The sequence below is a fragment of the Hydractinia symbiolongicarpus genome, chromosome 11 (assembly GCF_029227915.1).
Source record: "Hydractinia symbiolongicarpus strain clone_291-10 chromosome 11, HSymV2.1, whole genome shotgun sequence".
Lineage (NCBI taxonomy): Eukaryota > Metazoa > Cnidaria > Hydrozoa > Anthoathecata > Hydractiniidae > Hydractinia > Hydractinia symbiolongicarpus.
Genome location: NC_079885.1, coordinates 15533137 through 15547837, shown reverse-complemented (window position 1 = coordinate 15547837; position 14701 = coordinate 15533137). Strand labels below are relative to the sequence as shown.

At 40.6% G+C, this 14701-nt stretch overlaps 26 non-coding genes across 26 annotated transcripts; all 26 read right to left on the bottom strand.

Annotated features, from left to right (window-relative positions):
• Positions 1–53: 53 nt before the first annotated feature.
• LOC130617212 (5S ribosomal RNA) lies at positions 54–172 on the bottom strand. Its single transcript, XR_008978290.1, has one exon. It is a non-coding gene; the product is annotated as a 5S ribosomal RNA (ribosomal RNA).
• A 450-nt stretch (positions 173–622) lies between these two features.
• Positions 623–741, bottom strand: LOC130615378 (5S ribosomal RNA). The gene has a single exon (XR_008976468.1). It is a non-coding gene; the product is annotated as a 5S ribosomal RNA (ribosomal RNA).
• A 450-nt stretch (positions 742–1191) lies between these two features.
• LOC130617412 (5S ribosomal RNA) lies at positions 1192–1309 on the bottom strand. Its single transcript, XR_008978490.1, has one exon. It is a non-coding gene; the product is annotated as a 5S ribosomal RNA (ribosomal RNA).
• Positions 1310–1759: 450 nt separating this feature from the next.
• Positions 1760–1878, bottom strand: LOC130617152 (5S ribosomal RNA). Its single transcript, XR_008978229.1, has one exon. It is a non-coding gene; the product is annotated as a 5S ribosomal RNA (ribosomal RNA).
• Positions 1879–2328: 450 nt separating this feature from the next.
• Positions 2329–2447, bottom strand: LOC130618029 (5S ribosomal RNA). The gene has a single exon (XR_008979105.1). It is a non-coding gene; the product is annotated as a 5S ribosomal RNA (ribosomal RNA).
• A 450-nt stretch (positions 2448–2897) lies between these two features.
• On the bottom strand, positions 2898–3016 carry LOC130616379 (5S ribosomal RNA). Its single transcript, XR_008977461.1, has one exon. It is a non-coding gene; the product is annotated as a 5S ribosomal RNA (ribosomal RNA).
• Positions 3017–3465: 449 nt separating this feature from the next.
• On the bottom strand, positions 3466–3584 carry LOC130616367 (5S ribosomal RNA). Its single transcript, XR_008977449.1, has one exon. It is a non-coding gene; the product is annotated as a 5S ribosomal RNA (ribosomal RNA).
• Positions 3585–4034: 450 nt separating this feature from the next.
• Positions 4035–4153, bottom strand: LOC130617211 (5S ribosomal RNA). Its single transcript, XR_008978289.1, has one exon. It is a non-coding gene; the product is annotated as a 5S ribosomal RNA (ribosomal RNA).
• A 450-nt stretch (positions 4154–4603) lies between these two features.
• LOC130617907 (5S ribosomal RNA) lies at positions 4604–4722 on the bottom strand. The gene has a single exon (XR_008978983.1). It is a non-coding gene; the product is annotated as a 5S ribosomal RNA (ribosomal RNA).
• A 450-nt stretch (positions 4723–5172) lies between these two features.
• On the bottom strand, positions 5173–5291 carry LOC130616049 (5S ribosomal RNA). The gene has a single exon (XR_008977134.1). It is a non-coding gene; the product is annotated as a 5S ribosomal RNA (ribosomal RNA).
• A 450-nt stretch (positions 5292–5741) lies between these two features.
• Positions 5742–5860, bottom strand: LOC130616887 (5S ribosomal RNA). The gene has a single exon (XR_008977966.1). It is a non-coding gene; the product is annotated as a 5S ribosomal RNA (ribosomal RNA).
• Positions 5861–6310: 450 nt separating this feature from the next.
• On the bottom strand, positions 6311–6428 carry LOC130617411 (5S ribosomal RNA). The gene has a single exon (XR_008978489.1). It is a non-coding gene; the product is annotated as a 5S ribosomal RNA (ribosomal RNA).
• A 450-nt stretch (positions 6429–6878) lies between these two features.
• LOC130617782 (5S ribosomal RNA) lies at positions 6879–6997 on the bottom strand. The gene has a single exon (XR_008978858.1). It is a non-coding gene; the product is annotated as a 5S ribosomal RNA (ribosomal RNA).
• A 450-nt stretch (positions 6998–7447) lies between these two features.
• On the bottom strand, positions 7448–7566 carry LOC130617784 (5S ribosomal RNA). The gene has a single exon (XR_008978861.1). It is a non-coding gene; the product is annotated as a 5S ribosomal RNA (ribosomal RNA).
• Positions 7567–8016: 450 nt separating this feature from the next.
• On the bottom strand, positions 8017–8135 carry LOC130616355 (5S ribosomal RNA). Its single transcript, XR_008977437.1, has one exon. It is a non-coding gene; the product is annotated as a 5S ribosomal RNA (ribosomal RNA).
• Positions 8136–8584: 449 nt separating this feature from the next.
• LOC130616342 (5S ribosomal RNA) lies at positions 8585–8703 on the bottom strand. Its single transcript, XR_008977425.1, has one exon. It is a non-coding gene; the product is annotated as a 5S ribosomal RNA (ribosomal RNA).
• A 449-nt stretch (positions 8704–9152) lies between these two features.
• On the bottom strand, positions 9153–9271 carry LOC130615494 (5S ribosomal RNA). Its single transcript, XR_008976582.1, has one exon. It is a non-coding gene; the product is annotated as a 5S ribosomal RNA (ribosomal RNA).
• A 450-nt stretch (positions 9272–9721) lies between these two features.
• LOC130616297 (5S ribosomal RNA) lies at positions 9722–9840 on the bottom strand. Its single transcript, XR_008977380.1, has one exon. It is a non-coding gene; the product is annotated as a 5S ribosomal RNA (ribosomal RNA).
• A 450-nt stretch (positions 9841–10290) lies between these two features.
• LOC130617210 (5S ribosomal RNA) lies at positions 10291–10409 on the bottom strand. The gene has a single exon (XR_008978287.1). It is a non-coding gene; the product is annotated as a 5S ribosomal RNA (ribosomal RNA).
• Positions 10410–10859: 450 nt separating this feature from the next.
• On the bottom strand, positions 10860–10978 carry LOC130617662 (5S ribosomal RNA). Its single transcript, XR_008978738.1, has one exon. It is a non-coding gene; the product is annotated as a 5S ribosomal RNA (ribosomal RNA).
• Positions 10979–11428: 450 nt separating this feature from the next.
• Positions 11429–11547, bottom strand: LOC130616048 (5S ribosomal RNA). Its single transcript, XR_008977132.1, has one exon. It is a non-coding gene; the product is annotated as a 5S ribosomal RNA (ribosomal RNA).
• Positions 11548–11997: 450 nt separating this feature from the next.
• On the bottom strand, positions 11998–12116 carry LOC130616886 (5S ribosomal RNA). The gene has a single exon (XR_008977965.1). It is a non-coding gene; the product is annotated as a 5S ribosomal RNA (ribosomal RNA).
• A 450-nt stretch (positions 12117–12566) lies between these two features.
• On the bottom strand, positions 12567–12685 carry LOC130617150 (5S ribosomal RNA). Its single transcript, XR_008978228.1, has one exon. It is a non-coding gene; the product is annotated as a 5S ribosomal RNA (ribosomal RNA).
• A 450-nt stretch (positions 12686–13135) lies between these two features.
• On the bottom strand, positions 13136–13254 carry LOC130615336 (5S ribosomal RNA). The gene has a single exon (XR_008976425.1). It is a non-coding gene; the product is annotated as a 5S ribosomal RNA (ribosomal RNA).
• Positions 13255–13703: 449 nt separating this feature from the next.
• LOC130617539 (5S ribosomal RNA) lies at positions 13704–13822 on the bottom strand. The gene has a single exon (XR_008978616.1). It is a non-coding gene; the product is annotated as a 5S ribosomal RNA (ribosomal RNA).
• Positions 13823–14272: 450 nt separating this feature from the next.
• LOC130615577 (5S ribosomal RNA) lies at positions 14273–14391 on the bottom strand. The gene has a single exon (XR_008976666.1). It is a non-coding gene; the product is annotated as a 5S ribosomal RNA (ribosomal RNA).
• Between the last annotated feature and the right edge of the window lie 310 nt (positions 14392–14701).

Here is a 14701-nt window from a genome sequence, read left to right as displayed (position 1 = left end):
AAAAAGATACGTCACAGTCGTAATGATAAATAATGTAACGTGAAAAAGTCAATAGCCTACGACACCGGGAGTTCCCAGGCGGTCCTCCATCCAAGTACTATCCCGGCCCGAGGATGCTTAACTTCCGTGATCGGACGAGAACAGGTGTGTTCATCGTGGTATGGTCGTAGACACACAAACGGGCAGATATCTACGATTTATTAGCACATTACATCGAAAATGGTTCAAACTTTAAAGGTCATATTTCTTGACTGGATCATCCGAAATAGGTCGTGTTTATGTGCATTTGAAAGCTCTTTTTAAGCGCCATCGATTCTTTACGACAACCATGCGCTTTAAGATTTTCGGTAAAAAGTTCCAACGAAGGAAATCTAGGGTGCTTTCAGACTTAATTTTCATATGACAAAGTTAATTAGCAAAGTAACTACATCGCCCTTTTCTTTGTCTGACGCTCGTAATCCATTTATTTGCGACGTGGCGCATTTATTGCAGCAAGATTGTAGCCGTTTTGAAGGGAAAGCAACTTCTAATCATGTCTCTTTCTTGATTTACTCAGCGGCTATTGCGTAAAAAAGATACGTCCCAGTCGTAATGATAAATAATGTAACGTGAAAAAGTCAATAGCCTACGACACCAGGAGTTCCCAGGCGGTCCCCCATCCAAGTACTATCCCGGCCCGACGATGCTTAACTTCCGTGATCGGACGAGAACAGGTGTGTTCATCGTGGTATGGTCGTAAACAAACAAACGGGCAGATATCTACGATTTATTAGCACATTACATCGAAAATGGTTTAAACTTTAAAGGTCATATTTATTGACTGGATCATCCGAAATAGGTCGTGTTTATGTGCATTTGAAAGCTCATTTCAAGCGCTATCCATTAATTACAACAACCATGCGCTTTAAGATTTCCGGTAAAAAGTTCCAACGAAGGCAATCTAGGGTACTTTCAGACTTAATTTTCATATGACAAAGTTAATTAGCAAATTAGCTACATCGCCATTTTCTTTGTCTGACGCTCGTAATCCATTCATTTGCGACGTGGCGCATTTATTGCAGCAAGATTGTAGCCGTTTTGAAGGGAAAGCAACTTCTAATCATGTCTCTTTCTTGATTTACTCAGCGGCTATTGCGTAAAAAAGATACGTCCCAGTCGTAATGATAAACAATGTAACGTGAAAAAGTCAATAGCCTACGACACCAGGAGATCCCAGGCGGTCCCCCATCCAAGTACTATCCGGCCCAACGATGCTTAACTTCCGTGATCGGACGAGAACAGGTGTGTTCATCGTGGTATGGTCGTAGACAAACAAACGGGCAGATATCTACAATTTATTAGCACATTACATCGAAAATGGTTTAAATTTTAAAGGTCATATTTCTTGACTGGATCATCCGAAATAGGTCGTGTTTATGTGCATTTGAAAGCTCATTTCAAGCGCTATCCATTAATTACGACAACCATGCGCTTTAAGATTTCCGGTAAAAAGTTCCAACGAAGGCAATCTAGGGTACTTTCAGACTTAATTTTCATATGACAAAGTTAATTAGCAAATTAGCTACATCGCCATTCTCTCTGTCTGACGCTCGTAATCCATTCATTTGCGACGTGGCGCATTTAATGCTGCCAGATCGTAGCCGTTTTGAAGGGAAAGCAACTTCTAATGATGTCCCTTACTTGATTTACTCAGCGGCTATTGCGTAAAAAAGATACGTCACAGTCGTAATGATAAATAATGTAACGTGAAAAAGTCAATAGCCTACGACACCGGGAGTTCCCAGGCGGTCCTCCATCCAAGTACTATCCCGGCCCGAGGATGCTTAACTTCCGTGATCGGACGAGAACAGGTGTATTCATCGTGGTATGGTCGTAGACACACAAACGGGCAGATATCTACGATTTATTAGCACATTACATCGAAAATGGTTCAAACTTTAAAGGTCATATTTCTTGACTGGATCATCCGAAATAGGTCGTGTTTATGTGCATTTGAAAGCTCTTTTTAAGCGCTATCGATTCTTTACGACAACCATGCGCTTTAAGATTTCCGGTAAAAAGTTCCAACGAAGGAAATCTAGGGTGCTTTCAGACTTAATTTTCATATGATAAAGTTAATTAGCAAAGTAACTACATCGCCATTTTCTTTGTCTGACGCTCGTAATCCATTTATTTGCGACGTGGCGCATTTATTGCAGCAAGATTGTAGCCGTTTTGAAGGGAAAGCAACTTCTAATCATGTCTCTTTCTTGATTTACTCAGCGGCTATTGCGTAAAAAAGATACGTCCCAGTCGTAATGATAAATAATGTAACGTGAAAAAGTCAATAGCCTACGACACCAGGAGTTCCCAGGCGGTCCCCCATCCAAGTACTATCCCGGCCCAACGATGCTTAACTTCCGTGATCGGACGAGAACAGGTGTGTTCATCGTGGTATGGTCGTAGACAAACAAACGGGCAGATATCTACGATTTATTAGCACATTACATCGAAAATGGTTTAAATTTTAAAGGTCATATTTCTTGACTGGATTATCCGAAATAGGTCGTGTTTATGTGCATTTGAAAGCTCATTTCAAGCGCTATCCATTAATTACGACAATAATGCGCTTTAAGATTTCCGGTAAAAAGTTCCAACGAAGGAAATCTAGGGTGCTTTCAGACTTAATTTTCATATGACAAAGTTAGTTAGCAAAGTAACTACATCGCCATTTTTTTTGTCTGACGCTCGTAATCCATTTATTTGCGACGTGGCGCATTTATTGCAGCAAGATTGTAGCCGTTTTGAAGGGAATGCAACTTCTAATCATGTCTCTTTCTTGATTTACTCAGCGGCTATTGCGTAAAAAAGATACGTCCCAGTCGTAATGATAAATAATGTAACGTGAAAAAGTCAATAGCCTACGACACCGGGAGTTCCCAGGCGGTCCCCCATCCAAGTACTATCCCGGCCCAACGATGCTTAACTTCCGTGATCGGACGAGAACAGGTGTGTTCATCGTGGTATGGTCGTAGACACACAAAGGGGCAGATATCTACGATTTATTAGCACATTACATCGAAAATGGTTCACACTTTAAAGGTCATATTTCTTGACTGGATCATCCGAAATAGGTCGTGTTTATGTGCATTTGAAAGCTCTTTTTAAGCGCTATCGATTCTTTACGACAACCATGCGCTTTAAGATTTCCGGTAAAAAGTTCCAACGAAGGAAATCTAGGGTGCTTTCAGACTTAATTTTCATATGACAAAGTTAATTAGCAATGAACTACATCGCCATTTTCTTTGTCTGACGCTCGTAATCCATTTATTTGCGACGTGGCGCATTTATTGCAGCAAGATTGTAGCCGTTTTGAAGGGAAAGCAAATTCTAATCATGTCTCTTTCTTGATTTACTCAGCCGCTATTGCGTAAAAAAGATACGTCCCAGTCCTAATGATAAATAATGTAACGTGAAAAAGTCAATAGCCTACGACACCGGGAGTTCCCAGGCGGTCCCCCATCCAAGTACTATCCCGGCCCAACGATGCTTAACTTCCGTGATCGGACGAGAACAGGTGTGTTCATCGTGGTATGGTCGTAGACAAACAAACGGGCAGATATCTACGATTTATTAGCACATTACATCAAAAATGGTTTAAATTTTAAAGGTCATATTTCTTTACTGGATTATCCGAAAAAGGTTGTGTTTATGTGCATTTGAAAGCTCGTTTCAAGCGCTATCCATTAATTACGACAACCATGCGCTTTAAGATTTCCGGTAAAAAGTTTCAACGAAGGCAATCTAGGGTACTTTCAGACTTAATTTTCATATGACAAAGTTAATTAGCAAATTAGCTACATCGCCATTCTCTTTGTCTGACGCTCGTAATCCATTCATTTGCGACGTGGCGCATTTAATGCTGCCAGATCGTAGCCCTTTTGAAGGGAAAGAAACTTCTAATGATGTCCCTTACTTGATTTACTCAGCGGCTATTGCGTAAAAAAGATACGTCACAGTCGTAATGATAAATAATGTAACGTGAAAAAGTCAATAGCCTACGACACCGGGAGTTCCCAGGCGGTCCTCCATCCAAGTACTATCCCGGCCCGAGGATGCTTAACTTCCGTGATCGGACGAGAACAGGTGTGTTCATCGTGGTATGGTCGTAGACACACAAACGGGCAGATATCTACGATTTATTAGCACATTACATCGAAAATGGTTCAAACTTTAAAGGTCATATTTCTTGACTGGATCATCCGAAATAGGTCGTGTTTATGTGCATTTGAAAGCTCTTTTTAAGCGCTATCGATTCTTTACGACAACCATGCGCTTTAAGATTTTCGGTAAAAAGTTCCAACGAAGGAAATCTAGGGTGCTTTCAGACTTAATTTTCATATGACAAAGTTAATTAGCAAAGTAACTACATCGCCCTTTTCTTTGTCTGACGCTCGTAATCCATTTATTTGCGACGTGGCGCATTTATTGCAGCAAGATTGTAGCCGTTTTGAAGGGAAAGCAACTTCTAATCATGTCTCTTTCTTGATTTACTCAGCGGCTATTGCGTAAAAAAGATACGTCCCAGTCGTAATGATAAATAATGTAACGTGAAAAAGTCAATAGCCTACGACACCAGGAGTTCCCAGGCGGTCCCCCATCCAAGTACTATCCCGGCCCAACGATGCTTAACTTCCGTGATCGGACGAGAACAGGTGTGTTCATCGTGGTATGGTCGTAGACAAACAAACGGGCAGATATCTACGATTTATTAGCACATTACATCGAAAATGGTTTAAATTTTAAAGGTCATATTTCTTGACTGGATCATCCGAAATAGGTCGTGTTTATGTGCATTTGAAAGCTCTTTTTAAGCGCTATCGATTCTTTACGACAACCATGCGCTTTAAGATTTCCGGTAAAAAGTTCCAACGAAGGAAATCTAGGGTGCTTTCAGACTTAATTTTCATATGACAAAGTTAATTAGCAAAGTAACTACATCGCCATTTTCTTTGTCTGACGCTCGTAATCCATTTATTTGCGACGTGGCGCATTTATTGCAGCAAGATTGTAGCCGTTTTGAAGGGAAAGCAACTTCTAATCATGTCTCTTTCTTGATTTACTCAGCGGCTATTGCGTAAAAAAGATACGTCCCAGTCGTAATGATAAATAATGTAACGTGAAAAAGTCAATAGCCTACGACACCAGGAGTTCCCAGGCGGTCCCCCATCCAAGTACTATCCCGGCCCAACGATGCTGAACTTCCGTGATCGGACGAGAACAGGTGTGTTCATCGTGGTATGGTCGTAGACAAACAAACGGGCAGATATCTACGATTTATTAGCACATTACATCGAAAATGGTTTAAATTTTAAAGGTCATATTTCTTGACTGGATTATCCGAAATAGGTCGTGTTTATGTGCATTTGAAAGCTCATTTCAAGCGCTATCCATTAATTACGACAATAATGCGCTTTAAGATTTCCGGTAAAAAGTTCCAACGAAGGAAATCTAGGGTGCTTTCAGACTTAATTTTCATATGACAAAGTTAATTAGCAAAGTAACTACATCGCCATTTTCTTTGTCTGACGCTCGTAATCCATTCATTTGCGACGTGGCGCATTTATTGCAGCAAGATTGTAGCCGTTTTGAAGGGAAAGCAACTTCTAATCATGTCTCTTTCTTGATTTACTCAGCGGCTATTTCGTAAAAAAGATACGTCACAGTCGTAATGATAAATAATGTAACGTGAAAAAGTCAATAGCCTACGACACTGGGAGTTCCCAGGCGGTCCCCCATCCAAGTACTATCCCGGCCCGACGATGCTTAACTTCCGTGATCGGACGAGAACAGGTGTGTTCATCGTGGTATGGTCGTAAACAAACAAACGGGCAGATATCTACGATTTATTAGCACATTACATCGAAAATGGTTTAAACTTTAAAGGTCATATTTATTGACTGGATCATCCGAAATAGGTCGTGTTTATGTGCATTTGAAAGCTCATTTCAAGCGCTATCCATTAATTACAACAACCATGCGCTTTAAGATTTCCGGTAAAAAGTTCCAACGAAGGCAATCTAGGGTACTTTCAGACTTAATTTTCATATGACAAAGTTAATTAGCAAATTAGCTACATCGCCATTTTCTTTGTCTGACGCTCGTAATCCATTCATTTGCGACGTGGCGCATTTATTGCAGCAAGATTGTAGCCGTTTTGAAGGGAAAGCAACTTCTAATCATGTCTCTTTCTTGATTTACTCAGCGGCTATTGCGTAAAAAAGATACGTCCCAGTCGTAATGATAAACAATGTAACGTGAAAAAGTCAATAGCCTACGACACCAGGAGATCCCAGGCGGTCCCCCATCCAAGTACTATCCGGCCCAACGATGCTTAACTTCCGTGATCGGACGAGAACAGGTGTGTTCATCGTGGTATGGTCGTAGACAAACAAACGGGCAGATATCTACGATTTATTAGCACATTACATCGAAAATGGTTTAAATTTTAAAGGTCATATTTCTTGACTGGATCATCCGAAATAGGTCGTGTTTATGTGCATTTGAAAGCTCATTTCAAGCGCTATCCATTAATTACGACAACCATGCGCTTTAAGATTTCCGGTAAAAAGTTCCAACGAAGGCAATCTAGGGTACTTTCAGACTTAATTTTCATATGACAAAGTTAATTAGCAAATTAGCTACATCGCCATTCTCTCTGTCTGACGCTCGTAATCCATTCATTTGCGACGTGGCGCATTTAATGCTGCCAGATCGTAGCCGTTTTGAAGGGAAAGCAACTTCTAATGATGTCCCTTACTTGATTTACTCAGCGGCTATTGCGTAAAAAAGATACGTCACAGTCGTAATAATAAATAATGTAACGTGAAAAAGTCAATAGCCTACGACTCCGGGAGTTCCCAGGCGGTCCTCCATCCAAGTACTATCCCGGCCCGAGGATGCTTAACTTCCGTGATCGGACGAGAACAGGTGTATTCATCGTGGTATGGTCGTAGACACACAAACGGGCAGATATCTACGATTTATTAGCACATTACATCGAAAATGGTTCAAACTTTAAAGGTCATATTTCTTGACTGGATCATCCGAAATAGGTCGTGTTTATGTGCATTTGAAAGCTCTTTTTAAGCGCTATCGATTCTTTACGACAACCATGCGCTTTAAGATTTCCGGTAAAAAGTTCCAACGAAGGAAATCTAGGGTGCTTTCAGACTTAATTTTCATATGACAAAGTTAATTAGCAAAGTAACTACATCGCCATTTTCTTTGTCTGACGCTCGTAATCCATTTATTTGCGACGTGGCGCATTTATTGCAGCAAGATTGTAGCCGTTTTGAAGGGAAAGCAACTTCTAATCATGTCTCTTTCTTGATTTACTCAGCGGCTATTGCGTAAAAAAGATACGTCCCAGTCGTAATGATAAATAATGTAACGTGAAAAAGTCAATAGCCTACGACACCAGGAGTTCCCAGGCGGTCCCCCATCCAAGTACTATCCCGGCCCAACGATGCTTAACTTCCGTGATCGGACGAGAACAGGTGTGTTCATCGTGGTATGGTCGTAGACAAACAAACGGGCAGATATCTACGATTTATTAGCACATTACATCGAAAATGGTTTAAATTTTAAAGGTCATATTTCTTGACTGGATTATCCGAAATAGGTCGTGTTTATGTGCATTTGAAAGCTCATTTCAAGCGCTATCCATTAATTACGACAATAATGCGCTTTAAGATTTCCGGTAAAAAGTTCCAACGAAGGAAATCTAGGGTGCTTTCAGACTTAATTTTCATATGACAAAGTTAGTTAGCAAAGTAACTACATCGCCATTTTTTTTGTCTGACGCTCGTAATCCATTTATTTGCGACGTGGCGCATTTATTGCAGCAAGATTGTAGCCGTTTTGAAGGGAATGCAACTTCTAATCATGTCTCTTTCTTGATTTACTCAGCGGCTATTGCGTAAAAAAGATACGTCCCAGTCGTAATGATAAATAATGTAACGTGAAAAAGTCAATAGCCTACGACACCGGGAGTTCCCAGGCGGTCCCCCATCCAAGTACTATCCCGGCCCAACGATGCTTAACTTCCGTGATCGGACGAGAACAGGTGTGTTCATCGTGGTATGGTCGTAGACACACAAAGGGGCAGATATCTACGATTTATTAGCACATTACATCGAAAATGGTTCACACTTTAAAGGTCATATTTCTTGACTGGATCATCCGAAATAGGTCGTGTTTATGTGCATTTGAAAGCTCTTTTTAAGCGCTATCGATTCTTTACGACAACCATGCGCTTTAAGATTTCCGGTAAAAAGTTCCAACGAAGGAAATCTAGGGTGCTTTCAGACTTAATTTTCATATGACAAAGTTAATTAGCAATGAACTACATCGCCATTTTCTTTGTCTGACGCTCGTAATCCATTTATTTGCGACGTGGCGCATTTATTGCAGCAAGATTGTAGCCGTTTTGAAGGGAAAGCAAATTCTAATCATGTCTCTTTCTTGATTTACTCAGCCGCTATTGCGTAAAAAAGATACGTCCCAGTCCTAATGATAAATAATGTAACGTGAAAAAGTCAATAGCCTACGACACCGGGAGTTCCCAGGCGGTCCCCCATCCAAGTACTATCCCGGCCCAACGATGCTTAACTTCCGTGATCGGACGAGAACAGGTGTGTTCATCGTGGTATGGTCGTAGACAAACAAACGGGCAGATATCTACGATTTATTAGCACATTACATCAAAAATGGTTTAAATTTTAAAGGTCATATTTCTTTACTGGATTATCCGAAAAAGGTTGTGTTTATGTGCATTTGAAAGCTCGTTTCAAGCGCTATATATTAATTACGACAATAATGCGCTTTAAGATTTCCGGTAAAAAGTTCCAACGAAGGCAATCTAGGGTACTTGCAGACTTAATTTTCATATGACAAAGTTAATTAGCAAATTAACTACATCGCCATTTTCTTTGTCTGACGCTCGTAATCCATTTATTTGCGACGTGGCGCATTTATTGCAGCCAGATCGTAGCCGCTTTGAAGGGAAAGAAACTTCTAATAACGTCCCTTACTTGATTTACTCAGCGCTATTGCGTAAAAAAGATACGTCACAGTCGTAATGATAAATAATGTAACGTGAAAAAGTCAATAGCCTACAACACCAGGAGTTCCCAGGCGGTCCCCCATTCAAGTACTATCCCGGCCCGACGATGCTTAACTTCCGTGATCGGACGAGAACAGGTGTGTTCATCGTGGTATGGTCGTAGACAAACAAACGGGCAGATATCTACGATTTATTAGCACATTACATCGAAAATGGTTTAAACTTTAAAGGTCATATTTCTTGACTGGATCATCCGAAATAGGTCGTGTTTATGTGCATTTGAAAGCTCATTTCAAGCGCTATCGATTCTTTACGACAACCATGCGCTTTAAGATTTCCGGTAAAAAGTTCCAACGAAGGAAATCTGGGGTGCTTTCAGATTTAATTTTCATATGACAAAGTTAATTAGCAAAGTAACTACATCGCCATTTTCTTTGTCTGACGCTCGTAATCCATTTATTTGCGACGTGGCGCATTTATTGCAGCAAGATTGTAGCCGTTTTGAAGGGAAAGCATCTTCTAATCACGTCCCTTACTTGATTTACTCAGGGGCTATTGCGTAAAAAAGATACGTCACAGTCGTAATGATAAATAATGTAACGTGAAAAAGTCAATAGCCTACGACACCAGGAGTTCCCAGGCGGTCCCACATCCAAGTACTATCCCGGCCCAACGATGCTTAACTTCCGTGATCGGACGAGAACAGGTGTGTTCATCGTGGTATGGTCGTAGACAAACAAACGGGCAGATATCTACGATTTATTAGCACATTACATCGAAAATGGTTTAAATTTTAAAGGTCATATTTCTTGACTGGATCATCCGAAATAGGTCGTGTTTATGTGCATTTGAAAGCTCATTTCAAGCGCTATCCATTAATTACGACAACCATGCGCTTTAAGATTTCCGGTAAAAAGTTTCAACGAAGGCAATCTAGGGTACTTTCAGACTTAATTTTCATATGACAAAGTTAATTAGCAAATTAGCTACATCGCCATTCTCTTTGTCTGACGCTCGTAATCCATTCATTTGCGACGTGGCGCATTTAATGCTGCCAGATCGTAGCCCTTTTGAAGGGAAAGAAACTTCTAATGATGTCCCTTACTTGATTTACTCAGCGGCTATTGCGTAAAAAAGATACGTCACAGTCGTAATGATAAATAATGTAACGTGAAAAAGTCAATAGCCTACGACACCGGGAGTTCCCAGGCGGTCCTCCATCCAAGTACTATCCCGGCCCGAGGATGCTTAACTTCCGTGATCGGACGAGAACAGGTGTGTTCATCGTGGTATGGTCGTAGACACACAAACGGGCAGATATCTACGATTTATTAGCACATTACATCGAAAATGGTTCAAACTTTAAAGGTCATATTTCTTGACTGGATCATCCGAAATAGGTCGTGTTTATGTGCATTTGAAAGCTCTTTTTAAGCGCTATCGATTCTTTACGACAACCATGCGCTTTAAGATTTTCGGTAAAAAGTTCCAACGAAGGAAATCTAGGGTGCTTTCAGACTTAATTTTCATATGACAAAGTTAATTAGCAAAGTAACTACATCGCCCTTTTCTTTGTCTGACGCTCGTAATCCATTTATTTGCGACGTGGCGCATTTATTGCAGCAAGATTGTAGCCGTTTTGAAGGGAAAGCAACTTCTAATCATGTCTCTTTCTTGATTTACTCAGCGGCTATTGCGTAAAAAAGATACGTCCCAGTCGTAATGATAAATAATGTAACGTGAAAAAGTCAATAGCCTACGACACCAGGAGTTCCCAGGCGGTCCCCCATCCAAGTACTATCCCGGCCCAACGATGCTTAACTTCCGTGATCGGACGAGAACAGGTGTGTTCATCGTGGTATGGTCGTAGACAAACAAACGGGCAGATATCTACGATTTATTAGCACATTACATCGAAAATGGTTTAAAATTTAAAGGTCATATTTCTTGACTGGATCATCCGAAATAGGTCGTGTTTATGTGCATTTGAAAGCTCTTTTTAAGCGCTATCGATTCTTTACGACAACCATGCGCTTTAAGATTTCCGGTAAAAAGTTCCAACGAAGGAAATCTAGGGTGCTTTCAGACTTAATTTTCATATGACAAAGTTAATTAGCAAAGTAACTACATCGCCATTTTCTTTGTCTGACGCTCGTAATCCATTTATTTGCGACGTGGCGCATTTATTGCAGCAAGATTGTAGCCGTTTTGAAGGGAAAGCAACTTCTAATCATGTCTCTTTCTTGATTTACTCAGCGGCTATTGCGTAAAAAAGATACGTCCCAGTCGTAATGATAAATAATGTAACGTGAAAAAGTCAATAGCCTACGACACCAGGAGTTCCCAGGCGGTCCCCCATCCAAGTACTATCCCGGCCCAACGATGCTGAACTTCCGTGATCGGACGAGAACAGGTGTGTTCATCGTGGTATGGTCGTAGACAAACAAACGGGCAGATATCTACGATTTATTAGCACATTACATCGAAAATGGTTTAAATTTTAAAGGTCATATTTCTTGACTGGATTATCCGAAATAGGTCGTGTTTATGTGCATTTGAAAGCTCATTTCAAGCGCTATCCATTAATTACGACAATAATGCGCTTTAAGATTTCCGGTAAAAAGTTCCAACGAAGGAAATCTAGGGTGCTTTCAGACTTAATTTTCATATGACAAAGTTAATTAGCAAAGTAACTACATCGCCATTTTCTTTGTCTGACGCTCGTAATCCATTCATTTGCGACGTGGCGCATTTATTGCAGCAAGATTGTAGCCGTTTTGAAGGGAAAGCAACTTCTAATCATGTCTCTTTCTTGATTTACTCAGCGGCTATTTCGTAAAAAAGATACGTCACAGTCGTAATGATAAATAATGTAACGTGAAAAAGTCAATAGCCTACGACACTGGGAGTTCCCAGGCGGTCCCCCATCCAAGTACTATCCCGGCCCGACGATGCTTAACTTCCGTGATCGGACGAGAACAGGTGTGTTCATCGTGGTATGGTCGTAAACAAACAAACGGGCAGATATCTACGATTTATTAGCACATTACATCGAAAATGGTTTAAACTTTAAAGGTCATATTTATTGACTGGATCATCCGAAATAGGTCGTGTTTATGTGCATTTGAAAGCTCATTTCAAGCGCTATCCATTAATTACGACAACCATGCGCTTTAAGATTTCCGGTAAAAAGTTCCAACGAAGGCAATCTAGGGTACTTTCAGACTTAATTTTCATATGACAAAGTTAATTAGCAAATTAGCTACATCGCCATTCTCTCTGTCTGACGCTCGTAATCCATTCATTTGCGACGTGGCGCATTTAATGCTGCCAGATCGTAGCCGTTTTGAAGGGAAAGCAACTTCTAATGATGTCCCTTACTTGATTTACTCAGCGGCTATTGCGTAAAAAAGATACGTCACAGTCGTAATGATAAATAATGTAACGTGAAAAAGTCAATAGCCTACGACACCGGGAGTTCCCAGGCGGTCCTCCATCCAAGTACTATCCCGGCCCGAGGATGCTTAACTTCCGTGATCGGACGAGAACAGGTGTATTCATCGTGGTATGGTCGTAGACACACAAACGGGCAGATATCTACGATTTATTAGCACATTACATCGAAAATGGTTCAAACTTTAAAGGTCATATTTCTTGACTGGATCATCCGAAATAGGTCGTGTTTATGTGCATTTGAAAGCTCTTTTTAAGCGCTATCGATTCTTTACGACAACCATGCGCTTTAAGATTTCCGGTAAAAAGTTCCAACGAAGGAAATCTAGGGTGCTTTCAGACTTAATTTTCATATGACAAAGTTAATTAGCAAAGTAACTACATCGCCATTTTCTTTGTCTGACGCTCGTAATCCATTTATTTGCAACGTGGCGCATTTATTGCAGCAAGATTGTAGCCGTTTTGAAGGGAAAGCAACTTCTAATCATGTCTCTTTCTTGATTTACTCAGCGGCTATTGCGTAAAAAAGATACGTCCCAGTCGTAATGATAAATAATGTAACGTGAAAAAGTCAATAGCCTACGACACCAGGAGTTCCCAGGCGGTCCCCCATCCAAGTACTATCCCGGCCCAACGATGCTTAACTTCCGTGATCGGACGAGAACAGGTGTGTTCATCGTGGCATGGTCGTAGACAAACAAACGGGCAGATATCTACGATTTATTAGCACATTACATCGAAAATGGTTTAAATTTTAAAGGTCATATTTCTTTACTGGATTATCCGAAAAAGGTTGTGTTTATGTGCATTTGAAAGCTCGTTTCAAGCGCTATATATTAATTACGACAATAATGCGCTTTAAGATTTCCGGTAAAAAGTTCCAACGAAGGCAATCTAGGGTACTTTCAGACTTAATTTTCATATGACAAAGTTAATTAGCAAAGTAACTACATCGCCATTTTCTTTGTCTGACGCTCGTAATCCATTTATTTGCGACGTGGCGCATTTATTGCAGCAAGGTTGTAGCCGTTTTGAAGGGAAAGCAACTTCTAATCATGTCTCTTTCTTGTTTACTCAGCGGCTATTGCGTAAAAAAGATACGTCCCAGTCGTAATGATAAATAATGTAACGTGAAAAAGTCAATAGCCTACGACACCAGGAGTTCCCAGGCGGTCCCCCATCCAAGTACTATCCCGGCCCAACGATGCTTAACTTCCGTGATCGGACGAGAACAGGTGTGTTCATCGTGGTATGGTCGTAGACAAACAAACGGGCAGATATCTACGATTTATTAGCACATTACATCGAAAATGGTTTAAATTTTAAAGGTCATATTTCTTGACTGGATCATCCGAAATAGGTCGTGTTTATGTGCATTTGAAAGCTCATTTCAAGCGCTATCCATTAATTACGACAACCATGCGCTTTAAGATTTCCGGTAAAAAGTTCCAACGAAGGCAATCTAGGGTACTTTCAGACTTAATTTTCATATGACAAAGTTAATTAGCAAATTAACTACATCGCCATTTTTTTTGTCTGACGCTCGTAATCCATTCATTTGCGACTTGGCGCATTTATTGCTGCCAGATCGTAGCCGTTTTGAAGGGAAAGCAACTTCTAATCATGTCTCTTTCTTGATTTACTCAGCGGCTATTACGTAAAAAAGATACGTCACAGTCGTAATGATAAATAATGTAACGTGAAAAAGTCAATAGCCTACGACACCGGGAGTTCCCAGGCGGTCCCCCATCCAAGTACTATCCCGGCCCGACGATGCTTAACTTCCGTGATCGGACGAGAACAGGTGTGTTCATCGTGGTATGGTCGTAAACAAACAAACGGGCAGATATCTACGATTTATTAGCACATTACATCGAAAATGGTTTAAACTTTAAAGGTCATATTTCTTGACTGGATCATCCGAAATAGGTCGTTTTATGTGCATTTGAAAGCTCATTTCAAGCGCTATCCATTAATTACGACAACCATGCGCTTTATGATTTCCGGTAAAAAGTTCCAACGAAGGAAATCTAGGGTGCTTTCCGACTTAATTTTCATATGACAAAGTTAATTAGCAAAGTTACTACATCGCCATTTTCTTTGTCTGACGCTCGTAATCCATTCATTTGCGACTTGGCGCAT